This window comes from Dermacentor andersoni, chromosome 11 (genome assembly GCF_023375885.2).
Source record: "Dermacentor andersoni chromosome 11, qqDerAnde1_hic_scaffold, whole genome shotgun sequence".
Classification (NCBI taxonomy): Eukaryota; Metazoa; Arthropoda; class Arachnida; order Ixodida; family Ixodidae; genus Dermacentor; species Dermacentor andersoni.
Genome location: NC_092824.1, coordinates 95,775,922 through 95,798,990, shown reverse-complemented (window position 1 = coordinate 95,798,990; position 23,069 = coordinate 95,775,922).

Genomic DNA, 23,069 nt, shown 5'->3' with positions numbered 1-23,069 from the left:
CACGCTAGTGCCTTCACCAAAGCGGTCGTCTGAAGCGATAAATGTCACTCAAAAGTGAAATGGATGTACTTTAGGTAAGCAGAATGTTCAATTTACAGAAAGCTTAATGTTCGTTGTCTTTTCCTTGCAACCACGGCACAGTAATGGCAAAAATAAGTCGCGTCCACATACATGCACGCCGTGATTGAAGGGGATATCATAAAAAAAAATTCACTCCTACTCTCGATGGCTCTACGCCTGACCAAAAATAACACAAACATCAAAACCGGCACGGCTGTTACTATCATTTCAGGTAACTATATAGCAGCGACGATCCAAGGTGAAAACGTGACAAATAATTGTAATGATTGTTAAAAATTGTGAAAATACGGTAGCAAGAGTGCACAGTGAAACTGTGAACACTGGAGATATCTGTAAAAACTCCCCAAGCTGAACGGCAACATTCAGTGTACGCGAAACAAAGGGTTCCAGGAAGTTACTTCGAGGTGGCACCTAAGTTTTCGCGACGTGAAGAGTAATGCTGTCAAACATTAAAGTAGGTTAGACTCCATCACACAAATAATCCCCCCCGCCCTTTTTTTTTTCTTTTTCTAAGAAACCTAAGAGGTAACCTCATTCCTGCCCACAGATAGCGTTCTCCACAGTCCGCGAAGGGAGCAGATCGCCTGCAATGTAGGCCACGAATGCCATCCAAGGGATAGATACATACAAACGCGCAGTATTCGAAGAGACGAGAAGGGGAAAAAGTGAATCACAGAGAAACGTGCAGTCCAGCAGCAACTATCAATGTATACGCCAGGGAAACAACGTGTCCCTTTTATCCCCTCGCACGTCAGAGAGAGAGAGAGAGAAGGGTGAAAAGGGGAAACTACGGGAGTATCTAGGTCACGCCTCTTGGCCGGAATGACCCGTTTTCTCCGCGAGTCAGGGCCGGCAGGGGGAAAGCGAGCCCGACAACGAGTGAGAGAGAGAAGGGGGTCACGTGAAATAGACGACAAGAAAGCGTAAAGGAGCAGACGAGAAGTGCAGTTAGGAAACCAATACGAACAACGCGAATGGAGCCAAAAGCGGCAGAATAAGAACGGTGCCCGAAGATGCAGACCGCAAGAAAGCAAGAAGCAGAAGAGCAGGAGGAGAAAGGCAAAAAGTTGCAGACGATAAGATGGAAAACAGAATCAGGCGAAAAGCGTGCGCATTGAGGGATAGGGGCACCGAGAAATACACAAAATGAGAGGCGCGCATGAAAAAAGTGTGGGCCGTGAAGGCGGAAGACGGCGCGGCGGTCGGATAGACGAAAAGGTACAGGGAAGGAGACGCGAGAAAAAAAAGAAAGAAAGCGCAAACGGGATAAGCACGCTCCCCATAGCATGTTTACTTGCTCCCGTGGGGTTTCTTCTACCAGATTTGCTTCCCTTTCTCTCTCTCTGTCTTTCTCTCGTTGCTCCTTCGGCGTGGTGCGCTTCTGGGTGCGCCCGCGGTGACACCACCGCAGAGGGAAGGGGGAGGGGAGGTAAAGACGTAGTGAAGAGGTGCGGCCGGTGGCGGAGCGGTGGTAGGTGGCGCCCTCTTTCACCCGCTCTCCGCTCTTCACGGGATCTCACGCGTGCGCGCGCGCGCGCGCGAGAACTGGCACGTGGGAATGTAGCGAGAAATCGTCCCCGCGTCGCGTGACCCCATTCCCTCTGCATTCGCTTCCTTTCGTGTCTCCTGTTTCTTCCTTCTTTTAAAAAGTAGAATTCCCGCATAAAGAAAATTCCAAGTTACGACACAAGCTTACCCAGTTCCCACTCTTTTCTGTCGGATTCGGCGGTTCTCCTCTGGACTTTCTTTTATAAGAATGGCGCGCGATTGTCAACCTGTTACGCAGGAGCTTATTCTATGGCTGAACAGGTTGCGAAATGATGACTTCACATTGCCCGTATAACTATGGGCCATAATACAGGAATGGGGAGGGGGGTGAACTTAGCCTAAGGCAGCTGGTCCCGAAAGGAGCAAAAGTTCGTTTCAAAACGGGAATCGGGTGACCGCATTTCGCCGCTGGCACAGCAATGCCGTCACCGCATAGTAAGAAGCCGGCCCTGACCTGAAGTTCGCTTCTCTTTGAAGATGTTATTTCGAGAAATGCCGCACAGGAGCTTCCGCGATGGCGTCTTTGCGAGTTCCAGACACACGTATGAGAACCGCAAATGCCTCGGCACAGATTCTGCGCAAGTGCTATTTGCTTTCAGAACGGTCATTTCTTCCTCCACTTATTCGATAGCTCCTGTGACTCTCGCATCCCTAAATAAAGGCTGTATCGCAAAAAATAAAATAAATAAAAGTTCGAGGGAAGACGGTGGCTTGGAGTGATCAACCGTGGGTGAACAAGGGAATGCTACAGCCGGGAACCAATGTGTCGACCAGGGGCTCGTCTTAGGGAAACGGATCGGCTTGCGCTTATCTGTATCCCTGGAAAAAAAAAAAAACCGATTTTCTCGAAACTTTTGATCTGGGTCGAATCTTGTCTTGTTTGGCCACCATTGATCAATATAAACTCTAATGATGAACAAAGGTGACAGAAAATAAAAATTAAAAGAGAAATTCACTTATAAAGAAATCTTAGCATCACTCTTCATTTCGAACCAGTTTTGACTGGTTAACCGCTACAAGAAGCAACGTGAAGGCCGCAAAACAGTCACAGTTAGCCGTACACAGACATTCGCAAGAAGCATTATTTTAGACTGCCAAAAATACGGCACCCATGGCAAAGGAGCTGCTGAAGTTACATTCTTTGAGCAGGAGGAGATTACTACCTTAGGTAAATTCGTTTGCACGTGGTGGTCACACAGCGCATTATAGTAACGTTTCTCGAGCTAACAGAAATCTCGGAAAGTTACTAAACGCGACTCTTGTACCTTCTGACTAACGCGAGCGATGTGTTCGTGGTTCGGCGTCCACGGGGATTTTGTGCGCGTGTTCGCGACTAACGAGTTAGTGGCGCGACGCGCTGCAGAGAAACCTCCGCACAGGCACTTTTAGTTAACGAACTTTGGAAGTGATCTACCTTTCGTCTTCGCTTGTAGAAACGTAGCGCTATTATGCACAAATTGAATTCCACAGATGAGCCAAGCCGGCGCCGACACACAGAAACATTCAAAACGCTGCTTAGAAAAAAAAAGAAAGAAAGGCTAAGCATTTTCCTTTTCTTGTTTATAACAGATATACCAAGTGTTCCAGTGAAGACAAGTAATGTTCAGTTAAGTCAGAAAGGTGAGCTAGGTAGCTGGTTCGACTAGTTCGAAATATAATGCAGGAAAAACAGAAGTTAACCACTAAAGAAGACATATGATGGTCGCTACCCGGTGCATTTGTTTCTCATCTGTGTCCAAAAATAATGTAACAGTTTTCAAATGACACTAGTCATAATTGCGTGCAATAAAGGGGAAAAAAAAGTGCTGGTACGGCTCGGTGGTAGAGTAGCTGACTTCTACGCCGCGGGCACAGGTTCGATTCCGGCTGGAACTGGATATTCATTTATCATTCCCGGCGATAGCTGCTACGGACACCGGACAACGGCGGCGGACACCGTCGCCAACCGAAACGGCTATTGGAATGAGCCCATAACAGCTTACGCTATGTTAAAGAAAAAAAAAAAAACATACAATGCAGCCAAACACCGTATTGCCACCGCAGTCACACAAAGTGACAATATCTTGCTGCCAACCACAATGCGAAATGTTACCTCGACACAGTACGTCTTGTTGTAATAACTACACCTCAGCTGAAACTCCCCAGTATATCCTGTCTGGAACTACGTTGCACTGTCTCGCGATCAAGCGGCCACGCCCTACGAGGAGTGTCGCTGTTCGGGCTTGCTGGTACTACGTATACTGGTCACAATGAAGCTTTTTGTTGGAAGTTACAGCGCCCGTCTCTCGTCTCATTCCTTCTGTTCTTGCGCTTTCCCTCACAGATTCGACGCGGAAGTGTCCGTTCTGGTGGCTGGGGCACTGCCAATCTTACATATTTAAGGCTACGCGGTACACCTCTTGCGTCACCTGGGCACATCCACTCTATGGGATTGACCAAGAACCGGACACACACCAATATCAAGTACGCAGTGCCCAAGTTGTGTGCTCGGGAACAGTGGCACCATAGCCAGTGACCCAAGCTGTCTACTATGCCAGACAGCAGCCAGAGATAAGTTTTCTATTCGTCGGGCACATATGCCAGTGACCCATGTTGGCTGCTCGGCAAGAACGCAGCCAATACATACATAGTGGCCCAAGCCAATCGACAACCTGGGTAACTGGGTATATGACATACCGCAAGGTTGGTAAAGTTCCCAAAGAATGTTAATGACATTTAAAAAAAAATAAACCATACGGTATCATTAACAAAACAAGGAGGGCGGAGAAATGACTATGCCAAACAAAAACATAAACTACAGCAATTACAGCAATAATTACAGCAATAATTACAATCGCATTTTAATACTTCGAGCATGTTGCTCGAAGTATTAAAATGCGATTGTAATTATTTGTCGGATAGTTGGGAGGACTCACTATGTGTGCCCGAAAGTAATTCAGAAGTCAGTTAAGTTATTTGAGGAGCTAATCAGCACAACGTCTTGTATACAACAAAGCGAACATGTCAAAAAAATATAAAGGATACTCTTCCATTCTGTTTTCAAGAACTAACTCGTTACTGAGGTCTGCCCTAAAGCTACAACGGAATGGAGGTGTCATTCAAAGCACAGTGGTGGAACAGCCATTTCACCCTTTGGCGCAGGGCCTGGTGCAGACAAAAAGCCGATCTGGCGCAACAGCAAGCACTTTTGGCACAGAGTTCCAAGCAACGTGTGCCTACCATGTCCCAAGCAAATAATGAGACGGGTTTGCGCGAGCCTTACCCTGCAAGCGCGGCCAAGAAAAGATGCGATGCCCCTTCACACCGCGATGCTCGAACCCGCCGTGGTTGCTCAGTGGCTATGGTGTTGGGCTGCTGAGCACGAGATCGCGGGATCGAATCCCGGCCCCGGAGGCCACATTTCGATGGGGGCGAAATGCGAAAACACCCGTGTGCTTAGATTTAGGTGCACGTTAAAGAACCCCAGGTGGTCGAAATTTCCGGAGTCCTCCACTACGGCGTGCCTCATAATCAGAAAGTGGTTTTGGCACGTAAAACCCCATAATTTAATTTTTAACCGCGATGCTCAAAGGGCGCTACGGCGGGGTTCGTCGATACGGCGCAGAGAAGGCACCACAGACAGATCGTCAACCAAAACGCGTTTAGTAAATGTAACACACTGCGACAGTCCGCAAGAACAGTCGAACACGTGCGCCTGCATTGAACATGACATCACGCAATATACGCATGTCATGCCATGCACATTAGGGGAACTTTCGAATAGGAGCCGCAAGGGCTTTGCGGCCGCAAAGAAAAAATAGCGTCAGCGTGACCGCGCACGAGCGAGATACAAATGGTTTTGCGTCATCGAACATGGCGGCACCCATCGAAGTGGCGGCTCTCGCCGTGTACCACATTCGCTAACACTCTTAATTATGCACCAGGTGCCATTCCGATCGCAACGGCTGTTCTTCAAGTCCCCGCTGTCGCCCATAAACATTGAAAAAGTTTATCTTTAATCCTAGAATGTGACATCCTCCTTCGGCAAACTCTGCGGTACCACGCAGGTTCGATGAATAACATCGAAATAAAACGCCAACAAGGCGGTGCAGCGGCACTATACATTGCACGTCCGTCAAAGAAAAATGGGCGATTGACGTACGGTACGACCCCGACGGCCCCATAGCTTCTCACTGTACATTGTTGTGTGCCAAGATACGGCCGACAGGGTGTAATTTTACAAAAGAGTGTAAAGTGAGAGACTCATATATGACGAGCTTCTGCTTCATTCTATGAAGATGCATAGCGTGCTGTTGGCTTTGATTTCAGTTTTGCTAGCTGCGTAGCATCGACGGATGGAGCGTTTCACTTTTATGCATGCTCTGGCGCAGGGTCGGAGCAAGTTTCGGCTAAAATGCCATTTTGGCGCAGGATGGCGCAACGGGTCGCTCCCAGCGCAGTTTGGCGCAATCGGCGCAGCCGTTCCACCGCTGCAAGCAGGCAGCCTTTAGAAAAAGAAACCTTATCTCTAAACTGTTTTCGATTTCCCTAATCTAATACACTCGAATCGATTAAGTATACTTCGATCAAACATATGCGGAACCAATATCAATGGAATTCTTGGCATTTCAGAGACAATTAGGTTTAGGAAGTGCACTTGAGTAGAACATGTAACGTGAGGAGCAGATAGGCGGCGGTGTGTTAGAGAATGGCATGCCGAGGGAAGGGAAAGCAACGCAACAATGTACGGCACACGATCAGCTGCTGTGGCGACTATGCGCACGCTGCGGGTCGCGGGTTCGATTATGGATCACGACGGCCGTATCCCGATGGGCGTACAACGGGAAAATAAAGCGCTCGCGTACAGCACCTGCTTTATGTGCACGTTAACTGCGTGCGTGTCTCGCTGTTAAAAGAGTTTTAGAAGTGGTGCGCACAAGCCACTTATAACGTACGCAAAAAAAAAAAAAAAAAGAGTCCGAATTTTTGCCTTCTGTACTCCCGGCCGCTTACGTCCCGCAAAGCTTGGGCGGCCTTACCTAAAACTCTCTAGTACGCTCAAATTTTGATTGAAAAAAGGCCAAATTCTTCATTGCGCAATTTTTTTTATTAAGACTATTGTAGACAATATTTTAATCATTTATTTACATAGCATCTCCACCATTTGTTGCAGAAGTGAAGCTTAACAAAGTTATGTAAAAGAAAAACCAAAAGTGCAATCGAAAGGAACATTAAAACTGGAAGAAATTGAACAGAAAAAGAAAGCGTCATCGACGATAACCGTTTTCCTGGTATAGGATCCTGCTCGTCTATACTGTAAGTCACGGCCAACTTAGTGGAACAACTACACGTGTTGTCCTGCCGACAGAAGTTATCTATGCACTCCAAAGGGCATAACGGACGTCGTGTCGACGTATGACGCGGCCGATCGCCAAAGCGAAAGAATCTGGGCCACACCTGTTGTCCACATACGTGCTGGCGAGCTCTCTCTCCCACGTGTCGCATAGATTGACCAATATCCTGTGCTTTCTTTGTTTATTTTCTTTCCGCTTATAGCCGCCGATTCTGAAGTAATATCTTTCCGCTCAGACAACGGCTCTCTCTCACACATTGTCCCCGCTGCCCTACTTTTGATAGGAAACAACCACTCCCTCGTGTGCTCGGTTTGGATGCACACAGGCGCATCCGGGGGAGCTCACTTCCGAAAAAGAATTAAAGATCGTAACCATGACCCACTTCGGCTCGGCGTTCATTTAACGACACTGTCGCGTTATTTTGCCCGTATTTCTTGCTCACAGAATAGGAACACTCCTTTCTCTCTCTCTCTCCTGAATTCCACCCACTCCTTCTCTCTAAAAAAATACAAATACCGAAAACTAAGGCGCGTTCCTTCGTGAAACGTATGTGCCACAATAACGAAAGTGTCAGCCGAAACAAGTAGAAAGATACACAAACAAAAAAATGGAGAAAAAATAAACAGAGCTAAATAGATACAGGATTGTGGCGTAAATAAGTCTTGAGATGGAAGGAAACGATACGCAGAGAAAGGAACAGATTTCCTGTCTTCTGGGTCACGTCATTCAGAGGCGACGACGGCGATGCAGCAGGAGGCAGCCACCAACGATCGCTAACAGGTCAAGAACTCACGCTGGCACACGGTCTCGCGCGCGACTTCCGATTTTCGTTTTCGCAGTGCGTTTCTTTTTTTCTTTCGTCTTCTCCCGAACTCCACGAGCTGCGTAGGAAAGTTCTAGCTTCCATCCGGGTTCGCGTAACCTTAACCCATATTCCACAGTGAGCACGAAAGAAAAGAGAACAAAAATGGCGTCCGCCAGTACCTCCTTTCCGCCGACGCTCGCCCCACTTTTGTTTTCTTTTCGGCGCCGTACTCTATCTATCACGACACTCTTTCCCTCGGCTTTCGTTTGCTCTCTCGCTTCATGTCGCTCTCTGCGAGTACAGAAGACCAACCCGTGCTCTTGCAATTGTCGAGTTCCTGTTTGTTGTTTGTGGGTTCGGAAACTCTCGCCATTTTTACCGTCCTCTCCTCTTCGTCGCCATATTTTTTTTTACGTTGTGTATTGACGCCTTCCCCCTTTCTCTCCCTTGTTTGCTCATCGTCTGTTTTTCATCCCCCCCCCCCTTGCCCATCGTCGTCGTCTGCACCGGAACCCCCTCCGCATAGCGGAAGTCTGACGGGACTGCACAGGGGCTCTCCTGTAGTCATACACGTGCGGCACCTCGGGCGCTTGTTTACTTTGTTTACTAGAGGCCACCCCTCACCCACGAAACACTCCCCCGTCACCTTCTCAACGTACCCCACCCCGACCGTTCTTTGAAAGAATTTACGTTCCCTTCCAGCTCTCTGCTCTGGTCCTTCGCGAAGTATACGACTTGCCCCTCCTCACTGCACACCCCACACTTTGATTTACTTGTTTGTAGCTTCTTTCGGTAGCAGACGAAAAAAGAAAAGGCAGTGGGTACGTTTCGTCTGCTATTCTTTGCTAACGTTTGCACTTTTCTATTTGGCATATATTGAAGCTACTGTGGGCGCACATTGAGGATTGCATTTATGTGCATTACTTCACTATTCTTGCTTGCTTTCTTTCTTTCCATCCCACCCCACCCCCCTAGGCATCCCCGGTTAAATAAAAAAAAAACGGCTTTATAGCCCAGTATTTATCCATTGTGCTGCTCCTTTTTAAATTTTGCTGTGACCCCATTTACGGTTCCTGTCTCGGCTCATGGACACACTCTGCATAAAGGACCCGCATTTGGTTTCTGTTAACTTGTCAGCGGGAAACAGCAGACAAAGTATTACAGTGAAGTAAGGGAGCAAACAAATAATTTTAAAAATGCAGATATCTAACCAGCATCGTCTTTGCACTTGTCAGTTCTCTTTCTTTTTTTCGGTTTTCCCGTCTTTTAACTTTACAGTGGAAACGGTGTAGCTTCATGCTTTCGAGGGGTTTTGCCCGCTATGCGGCTGTCGTCTGCAAGGCTTCCCGGGTAGCAGACAATACTATGTGTGCGTGCGTTTGTCCGGAGGGAGGGGGATGGAGGTCACACAAGTGGGCGTGTTGTCTCAGTTAGCCTTAAGTACTACAGAGGGAACCTTTTCTTTACGGCATTATTCTGCGACAAAGGGTGTCATGTCAGAAAAAGAAAACCCGCCTGCGGTGTCGGCAGTCACTCGAGATTCGACAGTGTTAAATAACTGGCGCAACGGTTACAGAACAAGAGTAGCGATGAATAAGAGGCGGAGCGGGCGGAGGGAGAAAAAAAAAAAAAAAGATTGAAGCAACGTGATGCAAGGAAAAGGAAGGCGAGGGGGGGATGCCACGCGGTCACAGTGAGCGATTATTCAATGCGACATTGTCAAAAAACCTTCAGTCCGGACGACTCCTATCGCATCGTATTTGTGTGTGTTTAGCGCTATTTGACCGGATTTCTCTTTTTCTTGCTCTGCGTAACTCCGAATTCCGTATTCACGAGACCCAAGCGGTGCTGTTTACTGCTACAGTCACCGTCTGCTTCTACTTGCCGTCTGTTCGGCTGTCGATCGTCTGCTTTGGTCTGCTTTTCTTGACGTCTGTTCGTCTGTAGTCTTGTATGTTTCGTTTGTCCCTGGGCCTGCACAAGTCCACTTGGCGGAGCGGATCTTGCAATAGCCGAAAGCGCGCTCAACTGTACCGTTTCCTGTACGCGTCGTACACCATTCAGCTGCACACAGCTTGCCTTCTACGTATGTGCCTGGGTGGGTTCCGCATAAAGCCGATGTTTGCGAGATCGGGGTGGGTTGTTTACGCCGCATTATATATTTTTTTGGCGATTTACTCCCTTGGAGGTGTAAACAAACAAACGAACGAACCAGCAAACGCACCCAGACGATGCCATCGGCTGAACCAGTTCCCACCTCGCTTCGACCGACCGTTGGGCCTGTTCCGGTTCTTTTCATGCCGTTCTCGCTCCGTTTTTTTCTTTTTTTTTTACAATAGAATGCAAGGCACCTATTTGTTGACCTTCCCGCTTTTTATAAAGGAAAAAATTGCACCCTCCGCAAGGGCACTATACAGAGGAAGTGAATGCGAAGCAACAAACAACGCAAGGATTCGTGATTTCCTATTTATTTTGTTTGTTTGTTCTTCGTTTTTGTTGTGCCCGCTACACAGTTGCTCCCGATTTCTTTATGCATAGAAAAGCCGCATACGGGGCAACATTGACCTGGTTATGTCAGACGTCGCGGTACACCATTGTGCTGGTCAACACATTCCCAGTATTAACTTGGAAGCGGCGCCCTTCGCTCGACGCTCCAGTTACGTATATACCCAAGGTCACACGGATTCTCCCGAGAGGACAATTTCTGCACATCGTCGTTTCTCTTTTTTTTTTTTTTTGATTCCGTATACATAGAGTTTTTTCTGAAAAGCTACCCTAGAAAATCTCTTTGCGCGACATACGTTGGAACGAGCATCTCTCACATTCTTTTTTTACAGGATCAACATTACAGCAAAAACAGACACACGCCCCTATAGATAAGGGCGTGTGTCTGTTTTTGCTGTAATGTTAATCCTGTAATTCCGAAACCCCTTTCTACAGTAGGAAAAACAGTGCTAACTTATTAGGAGGAGGAGGAGGGAAAGAGAAAAGCCGGAGGCAGGGAGATTAACCAGAATAACGTCCGGTTGGCTACCCTACACCGGGGGAATGGGAAAAAAGAATAAGTTTATTTTACCACATAAGTACACTGATATATACAAAGCGGTAGGGACGGCAGGATGAAAGGGGAAACAAAGATGATAGGGAGAGAGAGGAAGGAAGGAAAGAAGGAAATTAGCGGTGAGTTCGCTGACGCGTGTGCTCTTATAGAAATTGCATTAATAGTCACAGATGTTCGCACAATCCCGTCGTCCTCAAGAAGCACAAAAGCTAACTTGTTAAAGTTTCTTTCTGACCATGGAGAGCGCACTTCTGTAAGGACAATTAAAATATTATTTGAGATAAACTTTAATTAGCGTAGGAGTTGTTCCATTAGCAATTCGTTTGTCACAGATGAACCATACATCTTGCGTATTAAAAGGGCAACTACACTTTGCATTATCTTTCCCGCGTTTGAATCAGCATCTTGAGCCACCAAATTCCGTATAGCATATATTACACGTACTTTGAGAATTAGACGGTTAAGCTCGTAGGTCGGCATGTTTTAGCTTGATTGGCTGATTGATTGAGTGTAATTTCCGTGTTTTTTTTTTAACACAAAGTTTGCAAATACTGAGTGGACCCATAGCCCAAGGCTAGTGGACCCATAGCCCCCCCCCCCCCCCCCCCCGCCCAATGAGAAATATTTCTTACAATGGCCATTCGTAGAGGCCAGAAACATTGCACAAGATATGATAAATCATCAACTATAACATCAACAGCCCATCAACGATCGAATATGCAATTTTGATCAAATATAAAATCAAATATACAAGCAATCCAACATAAACAAGTATTAAGAGGAACTCAAATTACCAGGAAGCGTCAGCTGGGGCTAAGTGCACTGGCAAATAGCAGTGGTATTCGATTTAACACTTAGCTCTGTACGCCACAAAGTCCTGGCAACTGTTAACTAGAACATCAATGCATATTTAAGCAGCTTTCAAGGACGCATTCCTCGAAACACGTGGTAAAATCAGAGCATTTCTGCTACGTGGATAGCTGCTTCATCACTAACCAGCTTCAACTCTGCAACTAGGACATGTGCCCAAAAGCATATACTTGGTGGCTTAATTAGTGTAGCTTTGTTAGTTAGATACCGTCACACCACGGTTTACCTTTGTCTGACTCTTCGAGCAACCCACATGATGTTACCAGAGTTATCTTCTATATAAAAGACCTTTATTTAGTCCGTTTTTCTTTTAGAAAACCACCTGGTGACATATAGTATAAGCATCACAGTGCAATAAAATATTTGCTGAAAGTCAGCGGTCCCCTCAGTGTCGCTTCGTCGATCTTCGGCATTTTGAATGTGAATCATACGTTCTTTTGTTGCATTTGCCACGCAGCATGTCCGACTTTATTTTCTTGCCTTTCATGCTCGACGTTATGAGTGAGGTCACGGGACAAAGTTATACAAGAAACGCTAAATAGACATGTTCTTTCTTCTGTTCAATCGGCGTGTGGCTCGTGAGATATCACTAACAAGATCGATACCTTTGGATACAACAGCAACAATCGCCACCACTATGCAGCAGCAAAACAGACGCAAACAGCGCTGAACCTCCTTTCTCTTCTTTTTTTTTTCGTACAGCTTGTACGGCAGCATATATGCTTACTTAAATAAAAGCATCAATGACATTCTAATGTATATAAATTGCCGTAGTAGTTTATCGCGAAATCGTCGTCCATTCGCGTTAGCTTACAACTGTTCGATTCTTCGGTACCTCGGCCTTACTATATCCTGTCTCGAGTAGCCTCTGCTTATGGGAAGAGCCACAACGGGTGGTGAATGCCTGCTGTGCAAGCTGGAACAGCGTGCTTTGAATCCTTCATGGAGTATTTGGGCGTTGAGCCCCGGGCCCAGTCAAAGGTAGGTGGAAGGGGCCACCTCAGCCTGATTTCTTCGGTGAGTGACTTCCTCAAACCCAGAAAGGTTACGGGGAAGGCAGCAGACATACCGAGGTATTAAGGCGCGTCTGATTATTGGACTGAAAGGACTGAGTGGGGCATACACGAATTTGAAAGCCCGCTGCCCAGCACTATTAGAGAGATTTAGCGTGCCCGGTATACCGGTATACGCAACGGCGTTTGCGGGTTACCGGAGGCGTAAAACGTGAGCGGCCGAGTCGACGGGGCCATCTGGTGCGCGGAGCAAACGCTGAGTTATTAGAGAATTTTAGTGCGTCCGGTATTCCGGCAAGCGCGGGCGGTTTGCCGGTTGAGCGGGAGCGTAAACGTGAGCGGCCAGATTGGTGGCACAAAGATCAACCACACAAACACAAAGCTAACTACTACATTCTGCTTAGCTGCTTGTGTAAATTTTTGACAGCGGCGTAATCGTGTTCACAATCACGCCGCTGCCGAAAATTTGCATCAGCAGCGAAACAGGATATTGTGGGTTACCGCAGTTTTAGCTGTGTTTGTCTGATTGAACTCTACGCCACCAGGTGGCTGCACGGCTCCGGCCGCTCACGTTTACGCGCCCGCAAATCCGGCAATCCGCCCAAATCGCCCCCGTCTGCTGGAATAGCAGACAGGCTAAAAGTCTCTATTATTACAGTAACCAAGTGCATTCTGCTTCGCTGGTGTGAAATGTTCGGTACCGGTATAATCGTGAGCACGTTCTCTTTAATTATGTTTTGAAAAGAACACACATGGAAACGTGTCTATAAGCCACAATTGGTCAGACGAAGCGTCCGGAGACGTCGCTACCAGCGTCCGGATATTCAGTATTACGCAGACGTTGCATATACTGGAATACCGGACCCGATGAAACTCAAATGTAAAAGCGTAGCCCGGTATTTATTGCGACAAAAATATATTGCCGTGATAACAGCGGTAAATCCACATCACAGGAAAAGCTTGTTAAGCGACACTTGGCGAAGTTTACTGGTCACGCCAGCTTTTCGCCAATACACATATGCACAGAGTTAGCGCCTTCGAATACATGTGCCTGAGGCAGACCGAGGCATATTGACTGATTTATTGATTAACCTCGTACAGAACAGGAAATTTTGGCAAATCCACGTTCCTGGCTTCACGGCAAACGGCTCAACGATACACTGAATAGTACGCAGAATAACAGTGTAATGTCAAGTATTACAGCATTAAAGCAGTTTCCCAGAGATGGCATGTGCATTCAATGAGATGGCAAGAACAAAGAGCCCGTCCCACAGCGTTCGCCTTGGTCAGCACTTTGGAGGAAACAAAGGGATTTTTCCTTTTTGTCTTCTTTGTTCTTCGCCTGCAATTAAACTCCGCCATAATGTCGCTCTTCAAGGGGGCGCTCTGTCATCTAATTATTTCACGTCTGCCCAGACTCCCCTTGCTCGTTAGGCGCAATTGAGCAGGAGACAGTCCTCTACCACTCCCCTCCCATCGCCTCTCTCTCTTTCTGCCCTCTTCCCGGAAAAAGAAACCGACCACCATGATGCCAGTCTTCACCTTGAAGCCCTGCGGTGACTCTTACTTCGGCTTCGCCTTGAGCTACTTCTGTGGCATGTACGGCTTGCTGCTGGCCACTCGAATTGCGCTGCAAGCTTCACTCCCTTTCCATTTTGTCTTCAGAAGGACGAAGAGCTTGTTTCAAACGGAATTTCACTTTCTTTTCTATTACGCCACGCACGCACACATGCACAGACACACTTCAGTAACGGAGAAAGTACACGAAAGAAGCGGTGGTGATTGGCCATGGCGACTAATGCACTCGCTTACTGAATCGTCTGTTTCCGCGTCGGTCGCGTAAGATGGTCTTATACACGACCGGGCAGCGCCGTATAGTCTGTGGTTTTTTTCCTGTCATCCCTTCATCTGTGGCTTACAATCGCTTCGCTAATGACTTAATATATGTCTTGGCGGCATACGCGTAGATCGCCAATGTTTGAACACGCAAGGCTGCGGTCAGGGGTCAAGTGCCGCTTCCGTTTTAACGTCGTCTGCAACCCGTCATTTCGCGCGAAGGCGTAAGTCGGTTACTGCACGCACGCCGTCTGTTTTCTGGGTCACGGCTTTTTCCGATTTTCACGGACTACACGAGTGAGGCCGCGGGATACATGGCGGCCTTCGTTTTATCCCCCACCCCCGTTACTTTTACGTCTGTTCGGCGTAATTGCAATTGCATTTTCGAGCCCTTCTTAGCACAAAAACGAGGTTGCAAGGAAAAACACGTTACACCGAGGCGCTGAAGGGGCACCGCTGCCGTAGCGGGAACACAAAAAGTAGGCGACAGAATCTTGCGTTGGTCTGACGTGATGTCGTTGTGTGGTTGCCACGCTCCAGAGCAAGACATTTAGGAATGGGAGACTCAGAAAGACGGTAGAAAGGCAGCAGACACCCACACAAAAGGATATGAAGTTCATAGGTGGCGTCTACATCATACACCTTAACGACGGCTCCCTCGTGCTAACGAAAACAAAAAAATAGGATAGAAATCTTGAAGACCACGCTTTTGCACGACGCATGTGCCGGAAAGAAATGTCATGTCCGCAATGTAATGGGCATCACCTAACCTTAGCACAAAACTACGAAAAAATGATTACACGGGCCGGTTGGCACATGTTGAACTTGGAGCAACAGCGCAAGGAACATGGCGAGCAGAAGGAAACGAACTTTCGTCCGTTTTCTTTCTGTTCGTCCACTGCACCATACATCGTCACCGACTACAAAGCATGCGCAGCCCGAGCAAGTATCATCAGGGAGCCACTTGCGTCGCCCATCTCTCTCCGGACAACAAATACCCAAAGAGACCCAAACAGAACTACACCACCCACAACCAGAACCAGATCAAGAAAGAACACTATCCCCATGCGAACAAATGGGAGATCGAATAACTTGACTTCTCACGGAGAAATCCACGAATACTATCGAAATGCTCGCTACAAATACCCTCCTCCTGACAAATCATTAAAGAAACATCAAGCAACTACATGGAGACGTGTACAAAAAAGAGCGCCTTCCCTGCACCACTACTCATGCACCGAATATATCCTGAAGCATACTCATCACACTGTAGGACATGCAATACACCACGTGCCGACCTTCATCCCATAACACGGACATGCCCATCAGCTCCAAACAATGTCAGACACCATAAACCACCACCAGACACCATACAGCATAAACTACAATGCTAAATAAAAACCACTGACGAGTGGGGGGCTATACTGTTCGGCGAATGCACAGAGGACCAGCACTGGGCTGACCGGCTGGCGGAGGACGCCGCTACGGTTCAAGGCCTGGCTTGCGTCTGACGCAAAAGGGAGCTTTACGGTATTAGCCTTCCGGTCCCTCCGTTCCCCTTTCGAACCTAAGCAGGGACTTTTCATTAAAGATGTTTTATCTCTCTATGCCTTGTCGCTTGCATTGTTGCTCTCTTTAAGTCCAACATGAAACTACGATTTCACACTATCCTCCGAGATTTTCAGCAAGCGGGGGCAATGTGTTATCTATGCGGGAGCTGTGAACACTAAAGGTCTCGGACGTCATTGTCTCCTGAGCTTCAGATTGCAGTGGAGAGCGCGTCCTGAAAGAGAAGCGGAAAACACGAAACACTTTCTTCTAGCTTCCTGTGGATTATACTTCGAGCGAGTTTCCTAGCGCAGATCTTGCTTGACGTGCGTCTTGACGTAACAGTATTTCCGGGTCAGTCATACGTCTGGGCAAAGTTCATAAAAAGTGTATGAAGTTGCGGAAGCTACCGCGCACTCCATATAAAAATCTCGAAACTGGCTTTGCTGCGCCGTCCATCCAATCCGTTACGCCTACGAGCATCATCATCAAGCTATCTTCACTATCGTGGCGTCATCGTCAAGGCTCAACATCAGCTTTACCGTCACCAGAGACGAAGAAAAGCAAAACTTTAGCAACTACCACCACCAGGGCCATACCTAGAAATTATTTTGGGAGGGCTATTGTGCCTACTACGGTGGCAATTTCGAAATATATCTATTCCCTCCATTTCCGCGTGTGAATTCAGCACACTGCTGACATATTATATAGTATAAGCATATAATACACATATTATGTACGAATAACATAATGATATATACGCAAGTTGAGCCGAGTAGTATATCGCCATAGCGATAATTTCGAGGGGTTGGGACCAGTAGCGTAGGAAAAGGGGGGAGAAGGGGGCACACCATGTAAGTGACGCCTTTTACCCCCCACCTGAAATATTTGTCTTGGTGTTATGCTTGCCCAGCACCAGCCCTCACCCACCCTGATCTATTGCGTTTCCCCCTCTAAACACACACACACACACACACACACACACACACACACACACACACACACACACACACACACACACACACACACACACACACACACACACACACACACACACACACACACACACACACAGAAAAGCATTCTGCCTACGCCACTACGCCACCTCCTAACCCTCCCTGTGGTTACGGGCCTGGCCACTACCACCAGTGGGATTCGAACACATGTCCTGCGGCAAGATAAGTGGAAAACTCGGTGCGCAGACAGTTTGGTAATAAATGAACGGGGTTTTCTGCCCTGCGCAGACCATCAGAGTGGTGACGTCTGCACACGTATTTCCACTGCCACAGCAAGTAAATACTGCAGCTGCGAAAAGAACATTGTGCGCATCCGAAATAACTGGTCCGCGAGAGACCTGCTGCTGTCGGAGTAATCCAGGTCAGGGCGGCAACAATCACTGAAACCACTGCTGCTTTTAAAGAGAAGATCGATTAACGAATTCTACCGGACTTCGGCAGAAAATGACCTGCTGCTGTCTTTCGCAATAGCTCACGCACAGGAAAATAAGATAATTACGCGGTCGACGGCGGGTTCGAACCCCGGCGCCGTACCACAGGAGTTAAACGCTCCGACCACTAAGGCGCAGTCGTACGTATATACATGTTTCGTGCCCACGTTACGCCGTTCTTTGAGACAATTGCCACGTGCGAGAGCACGTGCAAGCGACAGTTCATCATTGCACGCACGTGCTCTCGCGCGAGAGCTTTGGCGGCGTACCATGGCTTTCGAGATTTACACCGCGCGCGTTTGCGCACCGCGCTGGATCTCGGAGGCCATGGGCGTACGAAGGCCTAGAAGCTGCGGTCGGCGGTGGCGCCTGCGTCGCGTTTCTCCGCCACCTGCGGACACGTTTGGCGCGTTCGTCGCCGCTGCACTGAACTCGGCGCCTCGCATCGAGATGCGCCGTAAATATCGACTGTTCGATTCACCAATTAGGCTTCGCTTCACGCCGATCCCCACAGTTCTGCAGAAAGAACATCCACAGCTCGAGCGTTTTCTTCTTTTTTTTTTCTTCATAACCTCCTTGTTTCAGACACCGGTAACGTTCCTGCCCATTCGCGTAGGTGCTAACAAGGTTGGGACATATGACACCCCGAGCGCGGGAAGCGGGCGCCCAGCCGTCTTCTGCACGTGCACTCTCGTAGTTGCGTCGCGACCTCGCCTCCCCCCCAAACTTTCACTCCGCGTCTCTCTCGAGAGAGAATCGAGCCCAAGGTCAGAAGGAAGGGCGGCGATCCGCGCGGGCAAATCGTGGCCCCGCATGTGCGCGGGAGAGCTACTGCATCAAATCAACCGCAACGTTTCTTATAGATTCGCTCGTCCAGGGGCGCGCAGATTATGACCTCCGGCCGCGACAGAAACAACAGCAGAAGCAGCGCAAAGGGAGAAACGACGAAAGAAAAATGAAAGAAGCAGAGCGAGAAGTCAATCGCGGGGTGTATATACGCGATATCCAAATGAGAACCGCCTCGTCGTGGTCGTCGTCCATTATTTATGCCATTGCTCGCCGTGGCGGCTCTTCGTCGTCTGCACGGTAGTTGCGGCATTCGACGATGCGTGTCGCGCCCGAACGATCTGGGTCAAAGTCGACGACGTCTTCGCGCATATTCGCGCGTCAGCGAGTCGCCCGGATCCTCTCCGTACGGTTTGTACTCCACTGCGAGTGAAATATGGCGAGTGAAATATGTCATTTCGAGTTTGACTCTTGCAGTTCGACAGAGGAGAACATGCACCTGCATACCAGAAATAATACAATAAATAATGACTGCATTAAAGCTTTCCTTGGCTATAATTTCCCGTGTTTGGCGCGGCTTCTTACTGAGTTGGTCGCTATCTCGGCGGATATGTTAGTGTATATCAGGGGCGTAGCCGGGGGGGGGGGGGGGGCTTATGGGGCTTCAGCCCCTCCCCCCAGAAATGTTTTCGTGCTGTCATGCACTGCCGACCAAAACAACCCCTGGCGCCGCAAATCACTCTGGATTTTGTCTAGAATGACTTTTTCACGCTCGAAAAGACACTTAAACGCGAACATTGCGAACTCGGGCTGGACTTCGCGGCAAGGCCCATGCACCTGGAGTTGCATAACGCAAGGAGCCCCCATCTGAGCACAAAGTTCCAAAGGCGTTTTCATGGCGAGCGGGCTCGTTGCGGCATTTCGCGGATTGTACGGAGCGCATGGATTTCAATTCCGAATCTTCATGGGTATAAATTCCCATAAACTTTTGATGCGAATGGTGCATCGACATTTCTACAGTCGTGTTTAAATTTTCAATTCCGGAACTTTGTGGGTTTAATGTGGTTATAAACATTTGGCGCCAAAAGTGCATCGACTTTCCTGAAGTCGTAGACCGGACCATACAAGACACGCCAAATCAACACGCGATCAGACAAGTTCACAAAGCACGCAGCGAGGTCCGATGGGATGAAGCATTGTGCCGTTTAATTTGTGCCGTCATGTCACAGAAAAGAATGTCAGCGTTTTAACGCGTCAGCGTTAAGGAGCCCAAGTCGCAGCAAATCCGGCGTCGGCGTCCCGCGTCAGACGTCGCTTCGACAAATAGATTTTTGAACCACTTATTCCCAGGCCTTCGATGTGACGCAAGGAATTGACAACTAATTGAGTTTCTCAAGTTAAAATACGTAGAAATATTGTAAACTACGACTTGCACACAACCTACAAATATGATAGCTCTCGGACTGTAATTTGACTTTACGAGAAAACATACTCCTGCTATGCGATAACTCAAAGAAACCCCTTCACATATAATCCGGCCGCGGTGTTTGCCATTTCGTGCGCACCGGCGCGACGGGTGTCTTGGAGGCCACGCAGCGGCGCGCCCACGATATAGGCCGTGATTCCACCACAAAGCCCGCCTCCGTGCATAGCGTTCGGGGCAAGCGTTTCCCGGTAAACATAACGGTTACATACGCTCCAGTTGCCGGGAAGCTTAAGCGTCCTCGAAATTTTTTTTCACCTGCGCCAAAGCATCCATGTCAAGACACTAAAGCAAGCAAAGGTAACTACGTTCTTATTTATTTTTTGTTTCAGTCTTATTCGTGAGGACACATTGAACCTGTTCAATTTTGTTCTCGCTATCCAGAGGCTGCCAGAGCCAGCCAGAGCGCATTCGCTTTTTTCGCGTTTCCCCGACCACCGCGTGGCGCACTTCGGTGCGCGTTCGTTTTTCTAAGGCCGAGTGGATTTTATAGCCTCGCAGAGGTTTTGACGCCTTCTGGGTAGCAGACGAGAAAAAGAAATATTGGTCGCTCACCGCAATCACTGTGGGAAATTAACAGATAGTAATACGTTCGCTTGAGCGTAACCTCTCCGGAAAGTCTTGTCTCGCCGGTCTAGGATAGCGAGCAGTATGCGCAGGGTTATCTGTGGGCCAAGCGTCTCACGTTTTTTTTCGATATTCCTTCGGTAGCCGCATTAGGTGCCCAAAGGAGGCATTCGAATGTGGCCAACATGCTTTTCTTTGCGTTTTTTCCACTCCGGTGCCCCGCCCCACAAGATAAATAAAGACATTGTTGCAGCGCGCCAAATTGTCACATGGTGAAAGCCCGATTTTGTTACTTCTTTTGCGGAAAGTAATGGGCCACGCGACGCTTCAGTTGCCGGATACTCTTATATTATTGCTATAGCAACGATAACATCGCGACCGCGCGCCGCATGCTGTATGTCCGAGTGGGGGAAGGGGAAGGGCATGGATGAGCCGACGATGATGGCTCAGTCTTGCGTTCGCAAGGGAGGAAAGCGGTGAGGAAGCGCGCCGCCTTCCATCGCGGGCTATACATCAGGGGGAGTGGAGGGAGGGGGTGGGCCCTAGGATTCTTTGATTGCGTAACAAGTTTTAACATGTTGCCTTGTTTGACGCATCATACAGTGGAGCTGTTTCAAGCTCGCTGGCTTTCTCTTGACGTGCGCAGCTTCGCCGAGCTGGGGAAGAGAGCTGAGAGTGAAAGCAGAGTATAAAAATAGCATCGCATCGCAACGCGGCGAGGGGGCATGGACGTTCTTCCCCGGCGGCTGCTAGGGTGCCTCGATGTCCTCGCCCGCCGCTGCGTAGAGTGGATACAACCGCGGCGTCTACCACGGCGTTGGCCACGCGAATCGCGGACGCCGTAGGCACGCTTTGCCGGCGCTCGTGTCTTGTGTGCGGTTTGTCACTACCTTAGTGACCTTCCCCCAGCACCACTGGTCTCTGGTGTTTGTGATAGCAGAGCCACGCAGATTCTTTTCTTAGGTAAATTTATTGGACACTTATACGTATATTTATATATCTGGTTGCGAGGTTTTGTGTATACGTGCAGCGAGTTTTGTTTCCAGTTACACTTTTTTGCCCTTTATCAAGCTGTACCTTCGCATTGGTACATTCCATCGTATCTTCGCATTGCTAATATATTCGTGTATTTTGCAGAACTCAGCTTTTTATATGTGCCTTCTGTTGCCAATATAATTTCCGTGCAATTACTCGATAATACACGAACGGTGACAGCTGCTCCTGAGCAATACATTAGAACAAAAGACAGCGTCATTGAGATATTCCCTGGCCGTTGCCCATGTACAAAAATGTAAACAAGGTTCTGGAGTTACAAAGTTTCATTGTTCGCTTGACGGCCTTTACATTTTTCATATCAATGACATGCACTGTTTTGCTGGTTTCGAACGCATATAGTTCTTAAGTTTGTGTGACAGTGTCTTATTAAATTAAAAAAAAAATAACATGGAAGCATTGATATCAGTTATTTTGGGCACAATTTTTGGGGCATACGAGTATATTTTATGAAAAAATACATACTTTACTTGTCTTGACAGTGCGTAGCCTTCAAGGATTGCTTTGCAGCATCTTTGTCAATGGCGGTGCAGTTATTATTCATGTATTTGATCCCTCGACAAATTCTATGAGAAGGCCGAGCTGCAACGTGAGAGCCCCCCGAACGAAATTTCCGGCTACGCCACTGGTAAATGTTCATACATTATATGAAAGTAATTGCGGAGTACCTTATATAACCCGTGAATACTTACCAAGTATGCGCACCATTCTACGTAACAAAAACTTAAAAAAAGACAACCTTCCAGCATAAAACCTGAACATATAATGTCAGCTTACAGGCATCCCTAAAACCCATCGATCTGGTAATTATTGCTGAACTATACCTAACGGTTTTTTATTGACTTCATTTTCTTTGATTTAGCCAATCAGCGTGCGCCACAGCTAGGGTGTGTGCCCGTTCTTGGCGAATCCTCTAGAACCGGTATGCCCAACTGTGACACAAGATATACACATCCCTAAATATAGACGCGTCGCACTTTTCCGTGCATACACCTGTTATCACCATTCTCCCCTCAACAAGCATATACGTCGCCTTCGTCCTTGTGACGTCACTGCGTGTACGTCTGGCACTATGCGTCCACCCGCTTTGTAGTTTACATTTCGGATAGCTTGTGAACGAAGTAGTGCACAAGCAGAAAAATTACATAGTAAATTTGTTACCTTTGTGAAGGATAAACAAAAAAAATTTCACGAGATCACTCGTTGCACTGGATGAAAGTAAACAAAATTGTACGCATCACCGTTAGTTGTAGAGCAGCTAGTCAGCCGCTTTCCATCCAGCCTGTGCGCTGGATCAGTTTTTTTTTTATTCAATAGCCAAGGAACGGTTAGTATCTTGTAACACATCGAAAATATTTTCCTATATGAACGTTTTTCTACAAACCACTTTCGGAGTTCGCTTCCCAGAGTGTGTAGCATGCGTCGCGATTTCACGACGCAGAAGGCGGTCACGTGAAAGCAGAACGTCGTGGGAATTCGGCACTTGGGTCACCCTGCTCCATCGTATCTTATGCTGCTGCATCGGAATGATCAATTACTAGCAGCATAGCAGACACGCGCATTTCACATGTGTAATCCAAAACATTGCTCTTTAAGTGGCGAAAGATTCAGCGGTTTCGCGCGTCTGCGATGAAGGAA